An 11,394-nucleotide genomic window follows, 5' to 3' on the forward strand; every position below is an offset into this window, starting at 1 on the left:
CCCAAAGTGCTGAGATTACAGGCGTGAGCCACTGCGCCCGGCCTCTTTGTGTAAATTTTTACAATGAGATACACACAGGGAAAAGAAGTTCTGCTATTACTCGATAAATGATGTACCTACCGTTAAACGTTTTCAGAAGATAGTATACAAACTTTTTATGATTTTGTACATTCTACCAAATGATAGAATGATTTTAACCCAGTTCTTTGTAATATACCTGCTCCACAGTAAGTGCCCAGTAATCATTTACTAATTTTCCCTTGGAGGCACCTCCTGAAATATTTGTGTGATACCAGGTTTTTAAATATCGAACTCTCAAATACAAAAAATAAAAGAGAATGTATTTTTAACACAGTCTTTTTGTGTGAATGTATGTATTTGTGTTCAGTCTAGACTCACTTGACGCAAGAAAACAATGTCATTGCCTGATATTTGCTACTGAAATTTACTTCCTTCAGTTTCCCTTTGTTTTCTATGTGTATGTGGGAAAACTTGTTTTGAGCCATTTATTATTATTCAGTGTGCGCAGCTTTTGAGCTCTCAGCTTTTTAATATACTTGGAATTGAATTCAAAATTAAGAGAAAATGTTTTCACACCTTATTTTCAAAACGTAAGAACTGCGTTAAGACATCATATTGGATTAAACATTGTAATATTATTACTCCTAAATGATATAATTTTATGTTATGTTGAACTAGGTGATAGTTCACAGATAGATAGATAGATAGATAGATAGATAGATATACACACACACATATATCCCTCTATAGCTCAGTGAAAACTTTAAGGAGATATATTTGAGGACTGAAAATTATAATAATAATGAAAAATATGCCAAATGATCCAAATAAATCGGTTAAAAATTATTGGTTCAGAGAAATATGTAGTATGGAAATAAAGAACTTGCAAATCAACTGGAAGAAACATCTTCTAGAGCTTCGACTTTGGTGGTTTGCTTTTTTTTTTTTTTTTGAGACGGAGTCTTGCACTGTCACCCAGGCTGGAGTCCAATGGCATAATCTCAGCTCACTGCAACCTCCACCTCCCGGGTTCAAGTGATTCTCCTGTCTCAGCCTCCCTAGTAGTTGGGTTTACAGGTGCCCACCACCATGCCCAGCTCATTTTTTGTATTTTTAGTAGAGATGAGGTTTCACTCTGTTGGCCAGGCTGGTCTTGAACTCCTGACCTCGCGATCTGCCCACCTTGGCCTCCCAAAGTGCTGAGATTACAGGCGGGAACCACTGCACCTGGCCTGGTTTGGTTTACTTTAATGAATGACTATTTGGCACACACTTTTCTTCTGGTAAATTTGCTTTGATTTTCTCCTGAAACAACTTTGAATACCAGTCCAGGCTCTACTAAATCCACCAAAATAAATAAGAACACGTAAGGATATAAGCGCCCAGATAGATTTTGCTTTCTTGAAAGTAAGAAGACAATACACTTAGAAAACTCTTGATATACCTAAGAATGACTTAATTTTATGTTAATCCCTGGAATTGGATGGCTCAGCTAAAATTGGATTACTTCCAAATTAATAGGAGGCTGGCTGAGTTGACATGGCTATTTTGATTTTTTATTTTATAAGTTGAATTCTTTCTTTTCTCATCCTCGCTCTCCTTTACTGGGCTTTCAAATAATATTAGCGTTTACCCATCAATGCAGAGTATACCATAGATCCAATTATTTTCATTTTATTCATACGTACTCCACTTAACCCCCCTCAATACATCCTCCCACTGGAGCAAGCAAAAGGTAGTTTATTGGCAACACAGAGGAACATACTCTGGACCAATTCTCTCTTTTGTATGTTACAGCATAAGGTCACTGGAGCTAACCATCTTCCCAAGAAGGACATCTTTCTGAGGGTATCAAGGAAGTGTGCTCGTCAGGATTTCACGCTTCCTGTCACTCTTCACATCTTTGTTATCCTGTACTGCTGAAGCAGGTACAGTTTTTCATCCAGGAGCTCATCAACAGCTTATTCCTTTTAATCAAACAATGAAAGAAGAAAAGATAAATGAGTGAAGAAGCTAGCATTTCTCTATGCACATTGGGGCAATCTATAACGTTTCCTCTTTCTTTTTTAAAAATAATATATTTATAATTTTATTATCTATATTATATAGATTATCTCTCTCTCTATATATATGTATATATGTATGAAAAATATGCCAAATGATCCATATAAATTGGTTAAAAATTGTCCTTGGTTCAGAGCAATATGTAGTATGGAAATAAAGAATCTGCAAATCAACTAGAAGAATCATCTTCTAGATTTTTTATATATATATAAAATGTATATATATAATATAATATATAAAATGTATATATATAATCTATATATAATCTGTGTGTGTGTGTGTATGTGTGTGTGTGTATATATATAGAGAGAGAGAGAGACTGAGTCTTGCTCTGTTGCCCAGGTTGGAGTGCAGTGGCATAATCATGGTTCACTGCAGCCTCAACTTCTCAGGCTCAAGCAGTCCTCCCACACCAGCCTCCTAAGTAGCTGAGACTACAGGTGCATGCCACCATTCCTAGTTAATTTATTATTATTATTATTATTATTATTATTATTATTATTATCTGTAGAGACAGCATCTCACCATGTTTCCCAGGTTGGTCTCGAACTCCTGGGCTCAAGTGATCTGCCCCTTTTGGCCTCCCAAAGTCCTAGGATAATAGGCAAGAACCACTGTGTCCGGCCTAAATAATTTTTTGAAACTGCTAAGAAATCTTTCCACCCACAGGTTGTCAGATGAGGTAGAAGCCCTATCTCCTCAGTGAATATTCTTTAGGATTTTTAGTATGCTCTGTATGATTCATTGCTCTGGGCCAAGGTTGCCTTCTGGTGGCTTTCAGGGGTTCGTCCTTTTCATATAAGCAGAATTTGAATTGGGCTCCTAGGTTTAATTGGGCAGGCATTACTCACAAACATATCGGTTTTCAAAGTAGCCACATCCAGGACTCATAAATAAGTATCCTGATCACTTCACTAAATAAGTGAGCTTCTATAACCAGAATATCTCATGTCTTTTATTTTTTTCTTTTCTCTCTCTCTTCTTTATTCTATTTTCTATTCTATTTGAATAATGACATGCAGATAGGATGCCATTATTCTGGGATATTTTTCACGTTATTTGTGTAGGAATTTAAATGTATACTTGCAGGATAGAGTATGTAAATCATTCAATCTCTCTGTTATAAAAATAATGCAGAAAGTCTTCAGTGATCAGCTGTCTCACAACTACTATTGTTGGGTCTTCTGAAGTATGAATTTTATGTGTGAATTCCAAATCTACGTGCTCCTGTTTTGGATCAAATCACCACCAAAACAAAAACAGTAACAACACAAAAGTCTTTACTGTGACATCTGTCTTTTGCAGTTCTCATTATAACCTTGACTTCCTCTCCTTAACATTTTTAATGACAAAATGTGGAGTGGTCAAACACAAACGAAATAAGCTGTGTTGACTTCAGATAAGATTGAATTGGGTCACTTCAACTAAATAAAGTGAAGTTCAATTTTGCACTATGCAAAAAGCAACCTATTGAAGTTACTTATTTCTGAGAATCCCTCCCAAATTTCCAATCTGACACCTCATTACTTCTCACGTTTGTCTACTGAACATAGCGACATGAATTTTCTACTGGTAGTATTAGCTGTATTGTGAAGTCATATTTCAGTATTTTCACTTTTAAATATATGTATTTTGTGAGCAGTGAAATGGCGATAGAAGAGAGTTGACCGTGATTAAGCTAAAATACGTAAATGAGCATTTCCTGGTTTGTTTTATTGGGTGGGGGTAGGGGGTGAAGGAAAATATCTGCTTTAAATGATCGAAGGTTCCTCTCAATAATAAAAACAAAGTATGGTACAGTGAAACTCCCAAATACCATTTTCCAAGGTACCTTTGTCTGTAGTGAAACGCAAAGTGACTCATTTGAACAGGATCTATGCCTTGGCATATCACATGAAAGCAAGACCAACACAACAATTTCCCCCAGAAAAAGTGTTCTTTATTAATGCCACCAGGCAGTAGACAAGCTGTCACCAACAGAGTCATTATAATGCCCGAGACAGAGTATCCCGATAACTCTGCTTTATTCTGCTGGAGTCACTCTGTGCCACTGCATGACTGAGCGTCTCCCTCACGTTTAGAAAAGAGTCAGTTCATGTTACCACTGTAAACTCAATCCCTGAACATATCGCCTCACACCAACAGGACAAAATGCAAATGAGAACACTTTGCACTTTATAAAGAATGTTCCTGGAAAGATGGTCAAAGTGGTTTATTAACTAGAACTATCTTTTCTGAGAGTAAACAAAGGCACGGAGTGGTTAGATAACAGTGTCAATGGGATAACTTATTGGAAGACAAAGTAAGAAAAAAAAAGCTTTGAAGTGTATTATGACCAACAGGTATTATCTTTACGCAAGCATTCTGAAAACTATCATGAAAAACATGTGAAAACCTGATTTCTAGTTCAGCAGAGAAGGTGTTGTTTTCTCCAAAATGACAGGGTGACTCACTGATGAAAAGTGTTCAAATGTTAAACGTCAGTCTTTGGGTGGTCTATGAGTCCAATCTTTCATTTCTATCAATGTGTACACAAGTTGGGAATCTGACTTATTAATAATATTAACCTGATATTGAGAGGTAGTACATTTGGTTTTTCTCAAACCAGAGCCAGTCGTCTCAGGAATTTACCTGTCAGTAGAATGGTGATTCTATAAACTGCTTCACCTTTCCATCAGTTGCGTAGAAAGGTTTTCCAAGAAATTATTCTTCCTTCAGTAAGCCCAGAACTGATGCAATTTGGAGCAAAATTGACTAATGACAACATTTGAAGATTAACAACAGAGTTGTTTAGGAATAGTAATCCCATGTTTCTGTCATCCTAAGGGCTTAGTGGTTAATTTATTTAAATGACTATATTGAAAAGTTAAAAAACAAAACAAAAACAAAACTCAGCTTGGTAGACATGTTAGAAAGGGGAGCCTCTCCAGACTTTTAAGGGACGGAAAAAGTAGTTAAGAAGCTACTTTGCGAGCCCCTGAATGGGATGGTCAAGATTTCTACTCTCAAAGGCTAGTCAATCTGTTTTCTGTTTTATATCACGTGCTACCCTTGGTTAGTGACAGACTCTTTTTTTCTTGCTTTTCCCTGTTAAATTGTCATCCATGTAATTACTTATCAACAGGAATTATTTTCCTCTGGTCTCCAATTTTAATTCTGAGAAGCTTTTCTTATTTGTGTTTTTATATTTTTTACAAGACTTTTTTAATTTTTTAAAAAATTTTAATTTTTTAAAATGTTGTTCTTATAATTTTCAAGTTGCATGGTTTTACTGCAAAATAAAATGTCCCAGGAAAATTATAATCCAGGTAATCAGAATCACATAACAAATATATTTGCTTTTCCATTCAGTGGCTGTTCCCAAATGGAAACACACTTAACATACTTGATCTGCAGTCTTTTGACATTCTCCTTTGCCTTGGTAGTACAGGGCAGGTAATTTTGTCTTAGAAGAAAGAATGCAAAAGAAGCAATTGCTTTAAGCGAGTGACAATCTTAATTCCTCAAAGTCCAGGATGCCAGGTCAATAGCTCTATGAGGAGGGTGGCAGGGAAGCTCTTCTTTGAAAGTTTCTTTGAAATTGCTGGAGTTATACATCTCTATACTGTGAAAGAAAAAGAGAAAATGAGAGGTGGACAGAGAGAGAGAGAGAAAGAGAGGGAGTGTCATTACAGTTTGAACTAGTGCATACATGTACACATTAGGGTCACTAGAAAAGGCTTATATGAGCCACTCTTCTTAACAAAGTCATTAGGAATAGGTATCTTTTATAAATAATAATGGACAATAATTATTTATACTCTAGGTCCAATGGAGAAGATAGGACCCAGGTTAGACATTTTTGACTCAAAGAGTTGCAATCCTCTCAGGATAGATACTTTGAGGGTGAGCCCAGCCTCTCTATAATAAATATGTTATTTTTTAGTTTTCTTATTAATCTTTCCCAATGCTTCAAAGAAAAAATATTGGAAGGATGTTTTTTTCTTGTAGGATATTAAATGAAAAAACAAGAATAAAAAGATAAAAGACATTTTCAACTCCAACTCTTGGGGAGTAAATTAATTAGACAGTGTCATACAATGATAACTACTGCATTCACATTTTGTGAAATGTATAGAATATGTTGACCATCTAGCATCATAAACGAAGTGATTATAAATAAAAAAGATCACCTTCAATAAAAGCTTTAGGCAAGGGAGTGCTCAGGTTTGATTAACCATTTTCCACCAAAAGCAATCTCTTCTCAGTTGAAGATATGGACAACATTAATTGGGTAAACACTTGTTGTAACTTTGCTATATATATATTTTATATATATATACACTATATATAGTATATAGTATATACTATATATACACTATATATAGTATATACTATATACTATATATACATAGTATATACTATATACTATATATATACACTATATATACTATATATTATATACTATAAAATATATATACGCTATATTATATACTATAAAATATATATACGCTATATATTTGTGAAGAGCTAATCCACAATTTTAATCTGAGCAAAAGCAGTATCATTAACTAACAATAGTCACATATTTCCAGAATCGTAACAACACTGTTACTTGTAGCATCCACGAAACTCTCTACATTTAATGCCATCTAATTCCTGTAACAACAAACCAGGTAAAAATACTTTCCCATATTTTATAACTGTCATTTTTGATGTCTAAAGCACATTTCTAAAGATGACTGCTGACTGCATGAAAAAAAAAATACTTTCCCATATTTTATAACTGATCAGAAAACAAAGGCTCTGGGATGCTAAGTAATACTTGCAATTAAAAAGCTTAGATTGGTCTCATTATGCTAAATTATCATTATCTTTTATTCATTTATTTTTTGTTTCTTTTATCTAGATGTGTTTAGGAATATCTCTTAATTTTTAATTATTAGACTGAAACCTGATTAAAATAAAACTAAACAGTTGCAGGATAAAACTATGCCCTTAAGTACACTAGTGGGCTGGAGGCTAAGAGAGAGCTAAGGGTATGAGAACCAAGTTCAGGAATACACTAATGTAAAGCTACATGCATAGTCATGGTACAAAATTTCTTGAGTTGCATGGTGACATTTTCAGGGAAATAATTCACTTGCGTCACTAGCTCCAGAATTTCATGTGGAAAAAGTGGATAGCTGAGAATTCTTAGAATGCTTGAAAACTATTAAGACTCAAAATAAAACAATGCTACCTCCATTACACCTGTTTGACTGACATTTGGGAGTCAGCCACTCCCAACATTTAAAACATATGATTCTTTTAGGAAGCTTTTTTCAACATTTTTCAAATGTACTACTTTTTGTCAATAAAATTTTGAAATCACATTTCCTTGTCTACCTAATAATATACTGTTTCTTCCAGGCATAATTGAAAGCCTTTTTTTAATTAAAAATGGAAAATATCTTCTTTTACTTACTCATATTTCAGTACCATGATAATGTCTAACAGTGCATTTGTATATTGAAAAGTGCTGCATTTGGATTTACATGGCTTTAGGCTTCAGGTTAATCATCACATCCTCTTTGCATCTAAAAATAGCTCATGTCTTTCCAAATGGGTACCAAACCCTCTGATTTCTTAGAATTTGTTTTTCCCCCTACTTACATTTGAAGCCACCCACCCGTTTTTTTTTTTTTTTTTTTTTTTTTTTTTTTTTTTTTGTCTTTTCATGGCTAAAAAGTAGTATTCTGCAGAAATTTTCATTCACCTTCCCTAGGAACCAACGTTCCATTACTCCCATTACAGAATGTCTTTGATGTGCACATGGGTGAGAAAGAGCAAAAGAACCAAAGTCAGAGGAGGTTTGAATGTGTGGGGTATGACATTAATTTGCACTTTGAATAATCATCTCAGGATATGTCTACAGGATGTCAGCATATCTGCTTCAAAAGTGGGGAAAAAACCCTGAAGTCAATCAACTCATTGGTCTACCCAGTTTAAAACAACTGATTTGAATTTAAAAAGTAAGTTTATTATTGCTCTGTATTATATAGAGACAAATCTGTATGAATATGGTTATATAACCTTCTCATAGCTCTTAATATGTACACATTTAAACAATGTACTTATAATAAAAATCAGGGAGCTTTAAAAGTACTACCGTATTTATTTTTATTTCTTAGTATATATTTAGCTTTCCTAAACCAGTTTCGTTTTAATGATATTCCTATTTCAATAACTTTTGAAATGAAAGAAAGTGTTGTTCGTTTAACATTTATTTCAGATTAAACATTCTAATAATTTTCGTCACCTACACTTAGAGTTGAAAAATTTACATCAGCATTTTCAAAACCTTCAGAAAGTAAAAGAAAATAACTTTTAGAAAATGTTTAGTTTTCTTCTAGTATTAATGCAAAAGAAAGTTTTGGCGTGAATTGTAAGCATATCGTGCATTCAGAGTTTTACTTTGAACCTTTTGATTTAGATAAAATAAGGCCAAAATCTATCTATTACAGTGTCTCCTTATCTTTATGTTGCTTAGGACATTTTTCTACCACTGCATCTTGGGCACAATTTATTTGATAGCCTAATGAGGGCTTTTTCTGTTATATCCTGTCCACTGGGTAAGAATGAGAGAGAAAATCTGTTGAGTTGACTTGTGTGCCCCAAAATTCATATGTTGAAACCCTAACCTCCAGTGCCTCAGTCTGTGGTCTTATTTGGAAATAGGGTCATTGAAGAGGTAATTAGTTAGTATGGGGTCATATTTCATGGATGAGGGTGGGATCCTAATCCAGTAGGAGAGGTGTCCTTATTAAAGGAAGCAATTTGAACACAGAGACAAACTCCCACAGGAAGAACAACATGTGAAGGTAAGTCAGGAGTTGGAGCCATGATTCTATCAGCCAAGGAACACCAAAAATGGCCAGGATGTGACCAGAGAGCGGCATGAAACAGATTCCGCCCCCCACAGCTTCAGAGGCAACCAACCCCACTGACACCTTGATCTTCAACTTGTAGCCTCCAGAACCGTGAGACATTTCTTTTCTTTAAGTGTCCCTGTCTGTGGTACTTTGTGATGGCAGCCCTAGCAATCTACAAAATCTAATATAAATTCCAACCTGAGGAGGCTCATTTCCTTTCCTTTGAGAAAGAAAACAATATTTTATGTATCCTATGTGATTACTGTCCCCCCTTTCCTTACGTATCTTCATATATAGAAAAATATAGAGAGAGCCCATACGACAGACTAGTACATTATATAGAGACTTTGTTCATGCCCCAGAGATTCTCATTAAAAAGAAACTGGATCATCCATAATGACACATCATGGTTTTGCAAATCTGTTCTTGACTTTATGGTCCAAGGAGTGTAATTTAGTCCCAATCAACTCTGCACTAATGGCAATGCCATCCATTTCTCTACATAAGAAGGGAGCCTCAGTTTCCTCATGCAAAAAGAAGAATAAATTGCATTAAAATTATTTACTTTACTGTACACACTTTTACTTTATGTAAAAATCATTTTGAAATGAAAGTTATATCACTAAATATTTGACTTAATACAGATTTGGATCTTCAGTATTATTACTATCAAAGATTTTTTTGCTTTCACTAAATTGTACATGTACATATATTTAATAAGAAATTTGAAAAATGTATCTTCTGAACTAACATCTAATTAATCTCTATAGCCTCTTTAAAGGGTAAGAGCTTGTTAAATGAATGAAGAAGGAACAAGAATCAGTTCAAAGTTGGAAAGAATAAAACTGTGTGTGTGTGTGCGCGTATGTGTAGTTGATTGGCTGGTTTGAGAAGGTCTTTATTTTTCCTTCATTTATGTATAAATAAATGTTTTATGTTGAGGTAATCATAGATCCACATGGAGTTGTAAGAACTACGAGGGAGTGATCTCATATGCTTATGCCCAGTTTTCCCCAATGGTGACATCTTGCAAAAGCATAATACAATATTATAGCCAGGACGTTGACATTGATGCAGTCAAGATTCAGAGCATTTTCATCACAGCAAGGATTCCTCATGTTTCTCTTTTATCGTTACACCCACTTCCTTCCTGCATGGATTCCCACCTTAACCCCCTGGCAACCACTAGTCTCTTCTCCATTTCTGTCATTTTCTCATTTCAAGGATGTTATATAAAGGGAATCATACCATATGTAATCTTTGGAAACTGACTTTATTTTCAGTTGGCACAGTTCTTTGGTGATACATCCAGGTTGTGGAATGCATGGACAGTTTGTTCCTTGTTATTGGGAGTAGTAATCCATAGCAAGTTGTACTGTTTTGTTTAACCATGTATTCATGGAGAGATATCTGATTATTTCCAGTTTTTGGTTATTATAAGTAGATGTGCCACAATGTTCAAGTTTGTTCTCATTTCCCTGGAATAAATGCGAAAGAGAACAATTTCTGGGTCATATGTAAGTACGGTTGAATATTTAACTGTTTAAAAAACTGCCAAGCTGTTTACTATTAGAGAAATGCAAATTAAAACCACAGAAAAGTATTACTGCACATCTAGCAGAATGACGAAAATAAGGACAAAACCAAACACAGCGAGGATGCAGAGGACAGGTCACTGTCACATTACTGGTGCAAAACCAGTTTGAAGAGACATAGTTTATCTATATTTCCTGAGGTCATTTATTCTCCATTTTAGATCCACTCTTAGAGATCTCTTGAAATCTACTTGGTGAGCCTAACTTTAAATAAAGGTACCCCTCAGAATTAAGGCCAAGAATCTACAGTCAGTCCTCATTACTTACGGATTTCATGTTTACAGACCTGCCTATTCCCTAAAATTATCTGTAACTCCCAAATCAATAGCCACAGCCATTTCATGTCCCTTCACAGACATGTGGAGAGCAACAAAAAAACTGTCACCCAAAGTGCATGTTCCCAGATGAGGTTCAACAAGGCGACATTCTGCCCTTGCTCCTGTTTTATATCTCATACTGTACACAACTGTCCTTTTGGTGTGTGGTCTATTTAGTGCTACATTCTTCTCATTTTGTGCTTTTTGCTGCTGCTTTCACTACAGTGATATAGTACCATCTAGTATTCCTAAGTGCAAGAAGGCTTCAAGGTGCCATATGAAGAAAAGAGTTGTGTTTGATAAGCCTTGTTCAAGCATTAGTTACAGTGTTGTTGGCCATGAATTCAATGTTAATAAATCAATGATGTATGTTAAACAAGGTGTCCTTTAACAGAAACACACATAAAGCAAGGTCATGTATTGATCGTTTTATGACAATGTGTGACCAGAGGCTTGAAGGAACGTCCTCTGTGTTTCCCGTGGGAGCAATGGTTCAGTATTTGC

This window comes from Chlorocebus sabaeus, chromosome 9 (assembly GCF_047675955.1).
Source record: "Chlorocebus sabaeus isolate Y175 chromosome 9, mChlSab1.0.hap1, whole genome shotgun sequence".
In the NCBI taxonomy this organism is placed as follows: domain Eukaryota; kingdom Metazoa; phylum Chordata; class Mammalia; order Primates; family Cercopithecidae; genus Chlorocebus; species Chlorocebus sabaeus.